General features: G+C 47.1%; 1 long non-coding RNA gene across 1 annotated transcript in view; it reads right to left on the bottom strand.

The window, feature by feature from the left end:
- LOC143943022 (uncharacterized) overlaps window positions 1-16,496 on the bottom strand; it is a 49,925-nt gene that overhangs the window by 27,246 nt on the left and 6,183 nt on the right. The gene's annotated exons all lie outside the window — the stretch shown is intronic.

The following is a 16,496-nucleotide window of genomic DNA, read 5'->3' as shown; positions in this document are numbered from 1 at the left end:
CATGTTGGCATTCATGGTTCGCTCAATGAACTTTAGATCCCCAGTGCTCGCAGCACTCAAGCAGCCCCAGACCATGACACTCCCACCACCATGTTTGACTGTAGACAAGACACACTTGTCTTTGTACTTCTCACCTGGTTGCCGCCACACACACACTTGACACCATCTTAACCAAATACATTTATCTTGGTCTCATCAGACCACAGGACATGGTTCCAGTAATCCATGTCCTTAGTCTGCTTGTCTTCAGCAAACTGTTTGCGGGCTTTCTTGTGCATCAACTTTAGAAGAGGCTTCCTTCTGGGACAACAGTCATGCTGACAATTTCATGCAGTGTGTGTCTCATGGTCTGAGCACTGACAAGCTGACCCCCCACCCTTTCAACCTCTGCAGCAATTCTTGGCCGCAGTTCTGCAGCTCAGTTTCAGGGTCTTGGCAATCTCCTGATAGCCTAGGCTATCTTTATGTAGAGCAACAATACATTTTTTCAGATCCTCAGCGAGTTCTTTGCCATGAGGTGCCATGTTGAACTTGCAGTGACCAGTATGAGAGAGAGAGCGCGATAACACCAAATTTAACATTCCTGATCCCCATTCACACCTGAGACCTTTTAACACTGAGTCACATGACACCGGGGAGGGAAAATGGCTAATTGAGCCAATTTGGACATTTTAACTTAGGAGTATACTCACTTTTGTTGCCAGCGTTTTAGACATTAACCACTTCAGCCCCGGAAGGATTTGCCCCCTTCCTGACCAGGTAATTTTTTTTGCGATATGGCACTGTCATTTTAACTGGCAATTGCGTGCTCATGTGACATTGTACCTAACAAAATAATGACCTTTTTTCCCCATAAATAGAGCTTTCTTTTGATGGTATTTGATCACCTCTGCGGTTTTTATTTTTTGCGCTATGAACAAAAAAATGCATGGGTGTTAGCGGTACTGGCACTAACCTGACGCTGCCTGGGGCAACGCAGACCCTGACACTATAACTTATATCAGCCGCCGGGCGATCAGGGGGTTAAACCTTTATTGGGTAATAAACGGCCGGTCCACAGCATCCCCTGTAACAGTTATACGGTGATCACTGGTGAAAGGGTTAACTAGGAGGCAATCAGGGGGTTAAAACCTTTATTAGGTAGTATATGGGGGTAACTGACACTATAAAAAGCTGACGGTGAGCCTTAATACTTACCTGCCTAACTAGCGTCACCTGTGACACTAATACAGTGATCAGAAAAATGATCGCTTAGTGACACTGGCGATGGGGGGGGGGGGGGGGGGGTGATCAAGGGATTAAACCTTTGTTAGAGGGGGAACACCAGACCTAAAGGGGCTTAACAGTAACTGCCCTACCACTTATAACAGTCACAAATGACACCAATGCAGTAATCAGTAAAAAAAAAAAAAAAAAAGTGTGATTGGGGCTGAAAAGTGTGCCTGCGTGTTCTACTGTAAGAGTAGTGTTGGTGCAAACTCACATTGATGTCTTCTCTCCTCGGCCCCGGACGAAAAGACCGACACGAGGGGAGATGACATCACTTCCTCTGCCCCTGTTTAGATTACAGGAGCAGATGAAGGATTCCATTCGCGGGGAGCGATCGCGAGGGGGTGGCCATAAATCAGTGGCCTCCCCCTCAGCATGGATCGCTCCCGAAACGATGCTGACCGCCTTGGGCACCGGGGGGCACGATGCCCGCAGGAGGCCACTGGTCACAGGTGCTTCAAGCCTATATATATCTCTTTTTGTAAAACTCATTGTGAGCCTGCTCATCTTTGAGCTTGCTGGGAGTATGACCCCTTTCACACTAGAGGTGTTTTTCAGGCGCTACAGCACTAAAAATAGCTCCTGAAATAAGCGGCTCCATTCACTCCAGTGTGAAAGCCCGAGGGCTTTCACACTGGAGCGGTGCGCTGGCAGGGCGTCAGAAAAAGTCCTGTCAGCAGCTTCTTTGGAGAGATGAACTCACCACTCCTCCACATTGAAATCAATGGGGCAGCGCTGCTATACCGCTCACAAAATCCCGCTTTGGGGGCGGATTTAACCCCTTTTTGGGCACTAGAGGGGGTTTAAAACCACCCCGCTAGCAGCCGAATAGCACCACTTTACTGCTGACGCCCTAGGCGGCACAGTGTGAAAGGCCTCTTACATAGTGGCTGAGGAGCTGGTGTAGTAAGGAGGGGTTTGGGTTCCTGGAGGACTGGCCCGACTTCTCAGTTGATCACCAGTACTATAGAAGGGACGGACTGCACCTAAATGAGGAGGGTGCAGATCAACTAGGCGATGGGGGGGGGGGGTAGTAGAGGTAGTCTGTGCAGAACATATTCCAGAGGGTAGTATTGGAGCATTATTGGTAGGTTGACTAAAGCAAATAAACCCAAGGTAAGTATAGTAACAAGTTGCAATCTCAGAACACCCAATAAGAGGAAAGTATGCGACCGGTCTAAACTACGTGGTATGTTCGCCAATGCCAGGAGCCTGGCAGACAAGATGGGTGAACTAGAGATACTGTTGTATGAGGAGGATTTGGATTTTGTGGGAATTTCAGAGACTTGGTTCAACAGCTCTCTTGAATGGCTGGCAACCATTCCAGGGTATACCCTTTATCGTAGGGATAGAGAGGATAAAAAGGGGAGAGGGGGTATGCCTATATATCAAGAATATTGTACAAGTGAATGTGAGAGATGACATCACTAAGGGAGCTAGGGAGGAGGTGGAATCCTTTTGGGTAGAGCTCCAAAGGGATGAAGCTAAGGGGAAAATAATACTGAGAGTATGCTATAGGGTCCCTAACCTGAGGGAGGAGGGGGAGACGGATCTCCTATTACATGCTGGATTAGCAGCAATGATGAGAAGTGTTCTAATGGGGGATTTTAATCATCCAGACATAGGCTGGGCGGAGGGAACCACGCATTCGTCTAAGGCCCGCCAGTTCCTAAATGTCTTGTAGGACAATTTCATGGTTCAGATGGTAGACGCACCAACTAGAAATAAAGCGTTATTGGATCTACTGATTACTAACAATACAGACCTGATCACGGATGTAGAAATTCAGGGCAATTTAGGAAACAGCAATCAATTGGCTTCAGTATAAATCACACAAATTGGAAACATAAGGGGAATACAAAGACACTGAATTTCAAAAGAGTCAACTTCCCAAAACTACAAACCTTACTAGAAGGCATAAATTGGGATAAATCTTAGGAACAAAGAACATGAAGGAGAGATGGGTTTTCTTTAAGAGCATATTAAATAAGGGCATTAGCAAATGCATCACATTGGGTAATAAATGTAACCACTTGCCGACCGCCGCACGACGATATACGTCGACAGAATGGCACGGGCAGGCATATGGGCGTATATATACGTTCCTGCCTTCCCGCGGGTGGGGGGCCCGTTCGGGCCCCCCCGGTGCCTGCGGCAGTCGGTATTCGTTCGGGAGCGATCCAGGATGAGGGGGCGGCCATTCATTCATGGCCACCCCCTCGCGATCGCTCCCGACGAATGGAAATGCTCCGTGACATCACTTCCTCTCCTGTAATGTAAACACAGGCAGAGGAAGTGATGTAATCTCTCCTCCGTGTCGGTATTTTTCGTTCCGGCACCGAGGAGAGAGGATCGGTGAGTTGCACCAACACGACACTACACAGTAGAACATGCCAGGCACACTCACACCCCCCCTTCACCCCCCGATCACCCCCCCAATTACCCCTGCCCCCCCAGTCACAGTGACACCAATTGCATTTTTTTTTTTTTTTGCATTGGTGTCATTTGTGACTGTAATAACTGTTAGGGCAGTTAGGGTTAGCCCCCTTTAGTTCCAATGTACCCCCTAACCCCCCCAATAAAGGTTTAACCCCGTGATCACCCCCCGTCGCCAGTGTCACTAAGGCTGGGTTCACATTGCAGCGGTTTATGAGAACGGATGTGATTCGCACCGCACTGCAGTGCAAATCACATCCGATCTCTGTGCGATTCGAGTTCAGCCATACAGATAGTATGGCTGAATTCGCGCCGCACCCGCCGCAAATTCGCACGGGACCCTTTTTTTGGTCCGCAGCAGAATCGGATCGCATGGGTGTTCACACCATGCGATCCGAGTTTGCAGATCGCACTGCGATATGCGAACTGATCTGGGGGTGTCATTAACATTTCACTGACACTCCCAGCAGTTCGCATAGGGCAGTGTGAACTGCCGCCGGGAGGCATGCGATGCGGGAACCCGCCGCGGATTCGTGGCGTTCCCGCATCGCTCCAGTGTGAACCCAGCCTAATAAGCGATCGTTTTTCTGATCGCTGTATTAGTGTCACAGGTGACGCTAGTTAGGCAGGTAGGTATTTAGGTTCGCCGCAGCTTTTTTTAGCGCCAGGGACCCCCATATACTACCGCATAAAGCCCCCTGATTTCCCCCTAGTTAACCCTTTCACCAGTGATCACCATATAACTGTTACAGGTGACGCTGGTTGGTTAGTTATTTTTTTATAGTTTCAGGGCACCCGCCATTTATTACCTAATAAAGGTTTAACCCCCTGATCACCCGGCGGGTGTCATTTGTGACTGTAATAACTGTTAGGGCAGTTAGGGTTAGCCCCCTTTAGTTCTAAGGTACCCCCCTAACCCCCAATAAAGGTTTAACCCCGTGATCACCTCCCGTCGCCAGTGTCACTAAGGCTGGGTTCACATTGCAGAGGTTTATGAGAACGGATGTGATTCGCACCGCACTGCAGTGCAAATCACATCCGATCTCTGTGCGATTCGAGTTCAGCCATACAGATAGTATGGCTGAATTTGCGTCGCACCCGCCGCAAACTCGCACGGGACCCTTTTTTTGGTCCGCAGCAGAATCGGATCGCATGGGTGTTCACACCATGCGATCCGAGTTTGCAGATCGCACTGCGATATGCGAACTGATCTGGGGGTGTCATTAACATTTCACTTACACTCCCAGCAGTTCGCATAGGGCAGTGTGAACTGCCGCCGGGAGGCATGCGATGCGGGAACCCGCCGCGGATTCATGGCGTTCCCGCATCGCTCCAGTGTGAACCCAGCCTAATAAGCGATCGTTTTTCTGATCGCTGTATTAGTTTCACAGGTGATGCTAGTTAGGCAGGTAGGTATTTAGGTTCGCCGCAGCTTTTTATAGCGCCAGGGACCCCCATATACTACCGCATAAAGCCCCCTGATTGCCCCCTAGTTAACCCTTTCACCAGTGGTCACCATATAACTGTTACAGGTGACGCTGGTTGGTTAGTTATTTTTTTATAGTTTCAGGGCACCCGCCATTTATTACCTGGTCATTTGGGGGGGGGGGGGGGGTTTGTGCCATCTTGGCATTTTATGGCCTTCAAAACTGTAACGCCCTTAGAAAGCCTGAAGGCGGTGCTTGGTTTTCGGGGCCCCGTACGCGGCTAGGCTCCCAAAAAGTCCCACATATGTGGTATCCCCGTACTCAGGAGAAGCAGCAGAATTTATTTTGGGGTGTCATTTCACATATGCCCATAGCATGTGTGAGCAATATATAATTTAGTGACAACTTTGTGAAAAAAAAAAAAAAAAAGTTTGTAATTTTCCCGCAACTTGTGGCAAAATATAAAATATTCCATGGACTCAACATGCCTCTCAGCAAATAGCTTGGGGTGTCTATTTTCTAAAATGGGGTCATTTGTGGGGGTTTTGTGCCATCTTGGCATTTTATGGCCTTCAAAACTGTAATAGGTAGTGAGAAGTGAAATCAAAAATTTACGCCCTTAGAAAGCCTGAAGGCGGTGCTTGGTTTTCGGGGCCCCGTACGCGGCTAGGCTCACAAAAAGTCCCACATATGTGGTATCCCCGTACTCAGGAGAAGCAGCAGAATTTATTTTGGGGTGTCATTTCACATATGCCCATAGCATGTGTGAGCAATATATAATTTAGTGACAACTTTGTGAAAAAAAAAAAAAGTTTGTAATTTTCCCGCAACTTGTGGCAAAATATAAAATATTCCATGGACTCAACATGCCTCTCAGCAAATAGCTTGGGGTGTCTACTTTCTAAAATGGGGTCATTTGTGGGGGTTTTGTGCCATCTTGGCATTTTATGGCCTTCAAAACTGTAATAGGTAGTGAGAAGTGAAATCAAAAATTTACGCCCTTAGAAAGCCTGAAGGCGGTGCTTGGTTTTCGGGGCCCCGTACGCGGCTAGGCTCACAAAAAGTCCCACATATGTGGTATCCCCGTACTCAGGAGAAGCAGCAGAATTTATTTTGGGGTGTCATTTCACATATGCCCATAGCATGTGTGAGCAATATATCATTTAGTGACAACTTTGTGTAAAAAAAAAAAAAAAATTTTTTTTTGTCATTATTCAATCGCTTGAGGCAAAAAAATTAAATATTCAATGGGCTCAACATGCCTCTTATCAATTTCCTTAGGGGGTCTACTTTCCAAAATGGGGTCATTTGGGGGGGTTTTGTACTGCCCTGCCATTTTAGCACCTCAAGAAATGAGATAGGCAGTCATAAACTAAAAGCTGCGTAAATTCCAGAAAACGTACCTTAGTTTGTAGATGTGACAACTTTTGCGCAAACCAATAAATATACAGTTATTGACTTTTTTTTTACCAAAGACATGTGGCTGAATACATTTTGGCCTAAATGTATGACTAAAATTGAGTTTATTGGATTTTTCTAATAACAAAAAGTAGAAAATATCATTTTTTTTCAAAGTTTGCGGTCTTTTTACGTTTATATCGCAAAAAATAAAAATCGCAGAGTCAGTCAAATACCTTTAAAAGAAAGCTCTATTTGTGGGAAAAAAAGGACGCAAATTTTGTTTGGGTACAACATTGCATGACCGCGCAATTACCAGTTAAAGCAGCGCAGTGCCAAATTGTAAAAAGACCTCTGGTCATTGACCAGCAAAATGGTCCGGTCTGAAAGTGGTTAAAATAGCGAACAAAAGCCCTGGATGGCTTAACTCCAATGTAAAAATGCATATAAAAGCAAAGGAGAAAGCCTTCAAAAAATACAAGATTGAGGAATCATCATCAGCATTCAGACTTTATAAAGAATGCAACAATAAATGTAATGCCGCCTATACATGATCGTAATTTTGGTTGGAAAAAGATCTGATGGTTTTCCCGACAGAATTCTGATTGGATTTCGCTCAAGCTGTCTTGCATACACAAGGTCACACCAAATTCCGACCGCCAAGAATGCGGTGACGTACAACACGTACGACGGGACTAGAAAAAGGAAGATCAATACCCAGTAGCATCCATCTCTTAGTTTAATCTGAACATGTGTGAGTTTTTGCACGTCAGAATTGCATACACACGATCGGAATTTCCAATAGACATTTTTTCCGTCTGAAAAATTGGAACATGCTCTCAAATTTTTGCTGGCGGGAATTCGGCCAGCTAAAATTCCGATGGAGAATACACACTGGTGCATTTTCCGATGAAAAGCTCTCATCGGTCTTTTGCTGGCCGAAATTACGATTGTGTGTACCCGGCATTAGAGTGCAATAAGGTCGGCTAAGATAGAACATGAAAGACACATAGCGAAGGAGAGCAAAAAAAAAAATACCAAGAAATTCTTTAACCTCCCTGGCGGTATGATTAGTTCTGGTTTTAGGTGCATAAAGCGGTACAATTATTTTGCATGGAAATTTGGCGTTTTATATTGTAGTCCTGTAGTCTAGCAGACATCCCGGGTATGATAAAGTTTATAATATAATAATAAAAATTATTCAATAATGTAATCAAATCCAAAAACACTGAAATTTGCTAATTTGCAGAATTGTCGCTGTCATTAGATTTAGTGTTTGATGACGAATTTCCCCACAAATCGTTATCGCTCAATTCTGCAAGAGATCATAATTTATTATCGCTGTTTTCTAGTTGGTCTAAAATCTATTTTGACATAAAGGGACACTTTTTGGTTGCTATGGACAATCTCCAAATTCCAGGCAGAAAAAACAGTATTTATAATATAAAAGTGCACGCAGGGCACTGCACAGACCACTAGGAACAAAGGGGGTGTGTAATTTTTTTATACAGTACTGTAATCTGTAAGATTACAGTATTGTGTGTGTTTTGTGTGTCTTAAATTTTTTGAATTTGGCGCCGAACTCCACTCCCGTGCGCCGTAACGTCGCAGGGAACGGAGCTCGGCGGCACTCGGGCACTGTGTGAATTGAGCGCAGAAGCTCGCACACACAGCGCGGAGGACATCGCTGGATCCAGGGGACAAGGTAAGTAACTTCTCCCTGTGTCCTCCATGTATCCAGCGATGCAATCCCGAGTCTGGCTCGGGGTTACTGCTTATGGTACTAAAATTCCAGCCCGAGCCACACTCGGGATTACCGCTAGGGAGGTTAAGTATGTAAATAGTAAAAAAAGGAAGGACAGACCATATTGGCCCCAGAAAGAATGAAGAAGGACATCTAGTTACAAAGGATGGGGAGATGGCAAAGGTATTGCATTTATTCTTCTCCTCAGTCTTCACGAGGGAATCGGGGGGCTTCAGTAACCAAAACTGCAGTGTTTATCCTCAAGACACATCACAGGAAGCACCTCCATGGTTAACAGAGGACAGAATTAAAATTTGGAAAATTTAAGATTAATAAATCACCGGGACCAGATGGCTTGCACCCGAGGGTACTTAGGGAATTCAGTCAAGTAATTGCCAGATCATTGTTCCTAATTTTTACTGACAGTCTTCTGACTGGAATGGTACCAGCTGATTGGAGAAATGCCAATGTAGCACCAATTTAAAAAGGGCCCAAAATACATCCCTGGGATTTACAGACCAGTTAGCCTAACATCAATAGCATGTAAACTCTTGGAGGGGATGATAAGGACTATATACAAGATTTTAGTAATGAGAACGGTATCATTAGCAGTAATCAGCATGGATTCATGAAGAATCGTTCTTGCCAAACCAATCTACTAACCTTCTATGAGGAGGTGAGTTGCCAGCTAGATGAAGGAAGGCCAATAGACGTGGTGTATCTGGATTTTGCAAAAGCATTTGACACAGTTCCCCATAAACATTTACTGTATAAAATAAGGTCCCTTGGCATGGACCATAAGGTGAGTACATGGATTGAAAACTGGCTACAGGGGAGTTCAGAGGGTGGTGATAAATGGGGAGTACTCAGAATAGTCAGGTGTGGGTAGTGGGGCCCCCCAGGGTTCTGTGCTGGGACAAATCCTATTTAATTTGTTCATAAATGACCTGGAGGATGGGACAAACAATTCAATCTCTGTATTTGCGGACGATACTAAGCTAAGCAGGGCAATAACTTATCCGCAGGATGTGGAAACCTTGCAAAAAGATCTGAACAAATGAATGGGGTGGGCATCTACATGGCAAATGAGGTTCAAAGTAGAAAAAATGTAATATAATGCATTAGGGTGGCAAAAACAGGAATGCAATTTATACACTGGGGGGGAGAACCTCTGGGGGAATCTAGGATGGAAAAGGACCTGGGGTCCAAGTAGATGATAGGCTCAGCAATGGCATGCAATGCCAAGCTGCTGTTAACAAAGCAAACAGAATATTGGCATGCACTAAAAAAAGGGGATCAACTCCAGAGATAAAACGATAATTCTCCTGCTCTACAAGACTCTGGTCCGACCAAACCTGGAATATGCTGTCCAGTTCTGGGCACCAGTCCTTAGGAAGGATGTACTGGAAGTGGAGCGAGTACAAAGAAGGGCAACAAAGCTGATAAAGGGTCTGGAGGATAATGGTTATGAGGAAAGGTTGTGAGCACTGAACTTATTCTCTCTGGAGAAGAGACGCTTGCGAGGGGATATGATTTCAATATACAAATACCATACTGGTGACTAGTGATGGCCGAACGGTTCGCCCGGCGGTCGTTTCGCGGCGAATTTTGGCTTTTTGCGATTCGCCCGATCGGCGGACTATTGCCGCCGTTCGCCCGGCGGACTTCCATGTTTACTGTGTAAAAAACTTTGACCTATGATGACACATCCATCATGGGGTACAGGACAGCCAATTGAGACATTACAGCACATGGACACTTGGACATTCCCCCTAACTTATAAATACACCCGATCCGGCGGCCATTTTACATTCTTTCTTCTGTCACTATAGGGAGAGGTTGCTATGTGGAGCAGGGAGAGATTGCAGTGACCCAAATCGCTAGCTATTTGGTACACAAAAGTTCTTTTCAGGACTGGTATAGGTGTTAGGTGTATAAAGGGTTGCTGTGCTACTGATTGTTGCAGCAGCCTGAGCGTCTTTTGTCAGTTTAGAGAAAGGGACAGGACGGTGTGTCTGCTGTAGGGACAGTCAGTTTAGTCATTAGCTGTTACTATCAGGTCCACAAAAGTGCTATTCCAGTTATTGTTCCAGTAGCCTCTGTTTTGTCAGTTTATATAGGGACAGGCAGGAAGCAGTGTGTGAGGCAGTGAGGGTCAGTTTAATCAGTAGCTGTTACTATATCAGGTCCACAAAGGTTCTTTTCAGGACTGGTATCAGTAGTATGGTAATAGGCTTGTACACGTATAATATTCTTTCTTCCAAATATAGAAAGAATATTATACTTGACTGCTGCCCTTCTGCTGCAGTCTGCTAATCATTCACAACCTACTTGTTCCACAAAGGTCCTTTATAAGGACTGATAATAACCTGGTGTAGAGTGCTATAGTACATAGGGTTGAGTGAGGTACAGTCTGCTATTCTATAAGGACTGGTATAGGTCCACAATACATAGGGTTGAGGTGCACTACTACTGACCGCTGCCCTATACTGCAGCAGTCCTTCATCGGTATAGGGACTGACGTAGAGTCTGCTAATCAGTCACAACCTACTTGTTCCACAAAGTTCCTTATAAGGACTGGTAAGGTATAGGGTACTACAGTACATAGGGTTGAGTGAGGTACAGTCTGCCATTCTATAAGGACTGGTATAGGTCCACAATACATAGGGTTGAGGTGCACTACTGCTGACCGCTGCCCTATACTGCAGCAGTCCTTCATCGGTATAGGGACTGAGAGTTTTGTCACAGGGTAATTTAAAAAATGACAGGCAGAGGAAGAGGCAGGCCCTTCCGCAGGGGTGGTAGGGGTAGGGCAGGAGCAACAGGCTTGAGCCAAAGTGGGAAGTTGCAGAAGGTGCGTTCAATTACTTTAAAGGACGCACCAGACTTGGTTGAGTGGCTCACTCAGCCTTACTCTTCTGCACCCTCCTCATCCTCTCGATCTGCACCCTCTTCTTCACTCTCTGCTATGTGCACCCCCAAAGACACTACCACCAACACCACCACCACCACCACATACCTTCCGCTTGAGTCACAGGAATTATTTTCCGATCCATATCAAGACATTTCTGATGCGCAGCCACTCTTGGTATTGGATCAGGAAGAGGAGGTAGCAACAAGCGCCACTCAGCAGTCTGACGACAGTACCCAGATCAGCCCAAGGAGGAGGTTGGTCCCTGGTGTTGCTGCCTACTCCGAGATCTTTACTTATAGCGGTGGGGAAGGTGACGTCGATGATGACGTGTCCAGTGATGTCACGTGGGTGCCCACAAGAGAGGAAGAGGAGGGGAGTTCAGAGGGAGATACGGACCAGCAGATAGGGAGGAGAAGCAGGAATAACTTACATTGCACAGGAGGGACAAAGCAGACTGCAAATGTATCAGGAGCGAGTCATCGACCATGTACGGTCACATCTGGTGCTCCCAGGACAACGGCACATGGCTCCGCAGTGTGGGCTTTTTTTAACGTGTCCGCTGCTGACAATAGCGTTGCCATCTGCAATCTTTGCAGTCAACGCATTAGTCGCGGTAAGCCCAACACTCACCTAGGGACGACCGCCTTAAGAAGGCACATGAGCAGCCATCACCGAGCCGAGTGGGAGCAACGGAACACGCAAAGCCACACTCCAGGCTCTCACCGTCCAGCCTCGTCTTCTACTTCTCCTTCTCCTCTCTCCTCACAATTGTCCTCCACTCCACCTTCCATCACGCCAAGCTCACGGTTTTCTGCAAAAAGGCAGGCTTCCGTGGGCCTAATGTTCGAGCGCAAAAAAATGATGACGCCGGATAACCCTCTTGCCCAACGGTTGACCGCTGGCTTGTCAGAACTCATAGCCCGCCAACTACTGCCATATAAACTGGTGGACTCGGAGGCCTTTTGCAAATTTGCGGCCATTGGAACACCACAATGGAAGGTCCCAGGAAGGAAGTATTTCTCAGAGAAGGGCATCCCAGAGCTATATGGCCATGTTCAGCGGCAAGTGAATGTATCTCTGGCACACAGTGTCGGTGCCAAGATACATCTGACCACAAACACGTTGTCTAGCAAACACGGGCAGGGAAGGTATATCACTTTTACTGCCCACTGGGTGAACCTTCTGACGCCGTCAAGCATGTAACCCGTGGCACCCGTGTAGATTTGGTTTTACTGCCACGGATTGCATGCAGGCCTGACTCTTCTTCTCCTCCTCCTCCTCCTACTCCATCCTCCTCCCTCTCCTCCTCAGCTGACTCCTCCTTTTCCGCTGCTAGCGTCTACTCCGCTGCGCCGCCCAAGCTCCCCAGAACCTATTCGACATGCCAGGTGAGACGTTGCCATGCCATGCTGCGTCTGTTGTGCCTGGAAGCCAAGAGCCACACTGGCCCGGCACTCCTTTCAGCTTTGCGTTCACAGGCAGATCAGTGGCTAACACCGCTCAATTTGACAGTTGGTAAAGTGGTGTGTGACAACTGTGCCAATCTGCTTAGCACATTGAAACAGGGCAAAATGACACACGTGTCATGCATGGCACACGTCTTAAACTTGGTCGTGCAGCGATTCGTTGTCAAATACCCTGGGGTCCAGGACATCTTGCGGCAGGCAAGGAAAATCTCGGCCCATTTCAGAAGATCTTACACGGCCATGGCTCGCCTTGCTGACATTCAGCGGTGACATAATCTGATGGTCAGACGTCTTATTTGCGATTGCCCGACGCAATGGAACTCAACCTTCTATATGCTTGATAGGCTGCTCCAGCAGAAACGTGCAGTTAACGTCTACCTGTATGAACTCTGCGGCAGAACAGGTTCTGGGGAGCTGGGTTTTTTTTCACCGCGCCAGTGGCTGCTCATGCGCGACACATGCAGACTTCTGCGGCCATTTGAGATCTCCAAACTGGTCAGTCGCAGCCATGGCGCCATCAGTGACATGGTACCTTATGCCTTCTTTATGGAGCGTGCATTGCGTTGTGTCATTGATCAAGCTGTGGAGGAGCAGGGGCGGGAAGATGAGGAAGTCGCAATGCTGGATGAATTCCCAGGGGGGCTACTCTATCTGAGACAAGTCAACAACAGGAGTCTGAAGAGGAGTCAGAGGAGGATGGTGCCGGGGCGGATGAGGAGGAGCAAGAAGAGCATGCTTTAAACCTTTCTGGGACCCCTGTTGTTGTGCGTGGATGGGGAGAGGAGAATGAAGAGGACGACATTCTCCTGGATGATGAGCAGGAGCCAGGCCACCACACCGCTTCCACTTTAGTGCAAATGGGGGCCTTCCTGCTCCAGTGTTTTAATAGGGACCCCTGTATAAAAAACATAAGGGTCAAGGACCAGTACTGGGTGGCAACATACTTAGACCCCCCGGTACAAACACAAATTGGCGGAAATGTTACCGCCATCACAGAGGGCTGGCAGAATGGAGCACTTCCAGGCCTTGCTTCGAGAAATGCTGCATTCTGCCTTTGCGTGCGCTGGCAGAGGAGCAATTCCCACTCCCAGAGAAGGAGTTGTGGGTACCAATCCAACAGCGCCTGCAAGAAGAGGCCGGCTTGAAGATGTGTTGGTGACTTCGGATATGAGGTCATTCTTTCAGCCGACCCATCGACAGGTGTCATCCGGATACAGCATCAGGGAACGCCTAGACCGTCAGGTGTCCGACTACATCGTGTTAACGGCCGATGTGGACGCTCTGAGGAGTGATGAACCCCTGGACTACTGGGTGGGCAGGCTTGACCTCTGGCCAGAGCTTGCCCAATTTGCAATCGAACTGTTGGCTTGCCCCTCGTCCAGTGTCCTGTCCGAAAGGACGTTCAGCGCAGCAGGGGGGATCGTGACCGATAAGCGTACTCGCCTAGCTCACGACAGTGTTAACTACCTCACATTTCTAAAAATGAATGAGGCATGGATCTCGGAGGAATTCAACACATGTGACCAGTAGACCATGTATATGTCTATAAACTATTTTTTTTAATCGAGCACAGAGACCTTCTTTCTTCATTTGGCTCACTTCCTTGTCCAAAAAAAGCACACCGTACTATATGCCCTTACCCTCCTCTTTGAAGAGGTTGAGCGGTGTCATATTTCTACTGGGGCTGCTTATTATGAGGGGCTGCCACCATCCCTGTGCTGTGCTGACATCCTCCTGGGGCTGTACCTCTGCTGTGCATATTATGAGGGGCTCCCACCATCCCTGTGCTATGCTCATTATGAGGGGCTCCCACCATCCCTGTGCTATGCTCATTATGAGGGGCTCCCACCATCCCTGTGCTATGCTGACTTCCTCCTGGGGCTGCTTACGGTGCAGGTGTCAGTGCTGTAAATCACGGTGCTGATGTCAGTACTCTCTATCACGGTGCTGCTGTCAGTGCTGTATATCACGGTGCTGGTGTTAGTGCTTTATGTCACACTGCTGATGTCAGTGCTCTCTATCACAGTGCTGTTGTCAGATGACTCTATCACGGTGCAGGTGTCATTGCTGTATGTCACGCTGCTGATGTCAGTGCTCTCTATCACGGTGCTGCTGTCAGTGCTGTATTTCACGGTGCTGGTGTTAGTGCTTTATGTCACGCTGCTGATGTCAGTGCTCTCTATCACGGTGCTGCTGTCAGTGCTGTATATCACGGTGCTGGTGTTTAGTGCTTTATGTCACGCTGCTAATGTCAGTGCTCTCTATCACGGTGCTGCTGTCAGTGCTGTATATCACGGTGCTGGTGTTAGTGCTTTATGTCACGCTGCTGATGTCAGTGCTCTCTATCATGGTGCTGTTGTCAGATGACTATCACGGTGCAGGTGTCATTGCTGTATGTCACGCTGCTGATGTCAGTGCTCCCTATCACGGTGCTGCTGTCAGTGCTGTATTTCACGGTGCTGGTGTTAGTGCTTTATGTCACGCTGCTGATGTCAGTGCTCTCTATCACGGTGCTGCTGTCAGTGCTGTATATCACGGTGCTGGTGTTAGTGCTTTATGTCACGCTGCTGATGTCAGTGCTCTCTATCACGGTGCTGCTGTCAGTGCTGTATATCACGGTGCTGGTGTTAGTGCTTTATGTCACGCTGCTGATGTCAGTGCTCTCTATCACAGTGCTGTTGTCAGATCACTCTATCACGGTGCAGGTGTCATTGCTGTATGTCACGCTGCTGGTGATCATCTCCTGCACCCTCTTCTTTGCCTACCCTGGTCCCTGACCTTCCCTCTCCTCCATTGCCTTCATGCGCTCCACAGTCCTGAATTGTCACAACAATTTCCCATATAAAAAAAGAATGCTTGTAGTTGTCGATCCCAGATTCACCTCATACATGTGTTATGTCATTGGCCATGTGGTGGGACTATGTTTGCACAGCTATTAATTATTTTGTGGCTGCAAATTTGACCTGTAGGTTTGCGAAGTTCGCCTCCCATTGAAGTTAATGGGCCCCGGCCGCGTTCGCGAAACGTCCCGTCGGAAGTTCGTCCATCACTAATGGTGACCCCACAATAGGGATAAAACTTTTCCGCAAAAGGGAGTTTAACAAGACTAGTGGCCACTCATTAAAATTAGAAAAGAAAACTATGTAGAGGGTTTTTTACTGTAAGAGTGGCAAGGATGTGGAATTCCCTTCCACAGGTGGTGGTCTCAGCAAGGGGCATTGATAGTTTCAAGAAACTATTAGATAAGCACCTGAATGACCACAACATACAGGGATATACAATGTAATACTGACATATAATCACACACATAGGTTGGACTTGATGTTGATCCGAAATTGCGAACATTAAGAACGTGGTGACATACAACGAGCTGAGAAAAATGAAGTTCAATAGCCAGTGCTGCTCTTCTGCTTGATTCCAAACATGCGTTGAACTTGTCAGAATTGTGTACACACAATCGGAATTGCCAACAACGGATTTTGTTGTCAGAAAATTTGAGAACCAGATCTCAAATTTTGTGTTACGGAAATTCTGATGGAATATGTACAATTCCGACAACAAGCTCCTATCAAACATTTTCCGTCGGAAAATCCTATCGTGTGTACGGGCATTGCAAATACCCAGTAGAGTGACTGTCCTTAGGTATTACAGAGAGATTAAACAAATCCTCCAGCATGAGTTGTATCTTTATCTGCAGTATCCTCTCCTCTACACACGTTCAAAGCACAGACTTTATACAGCTTGTTTGAGCTTTCGGAAGGGGGGAGATCTAACGTTACATTCTGCAGTGCTGACTGAAGTGAAGGTAACACCTCCACCCCCTACACACACACACACACACA

The sequence above is a fragment of the Lithobates pipiens genome, unplaced genomic scaffold, assembly GCF_037356315.1.
Source record: "Lithobates pipiens isolate NorthernLeopardFrog02 unplaced genomic scaffold, aLitPip1_a1.2 Scaffold_30, whole genome shotgun sequence".
NCBI classification, from domain to species: domain Eukaryota; kingdom Metazoa; phylum Chordata; class Amphibia; order Anura; family Ranidae; genus Lithobates; species Lithobates pipiens.
The sequence above is the reverse complement of the archived record's forward strand: the minus strand, read 5'-3'. Positions and strand labels throughout refer to the sequence as shown.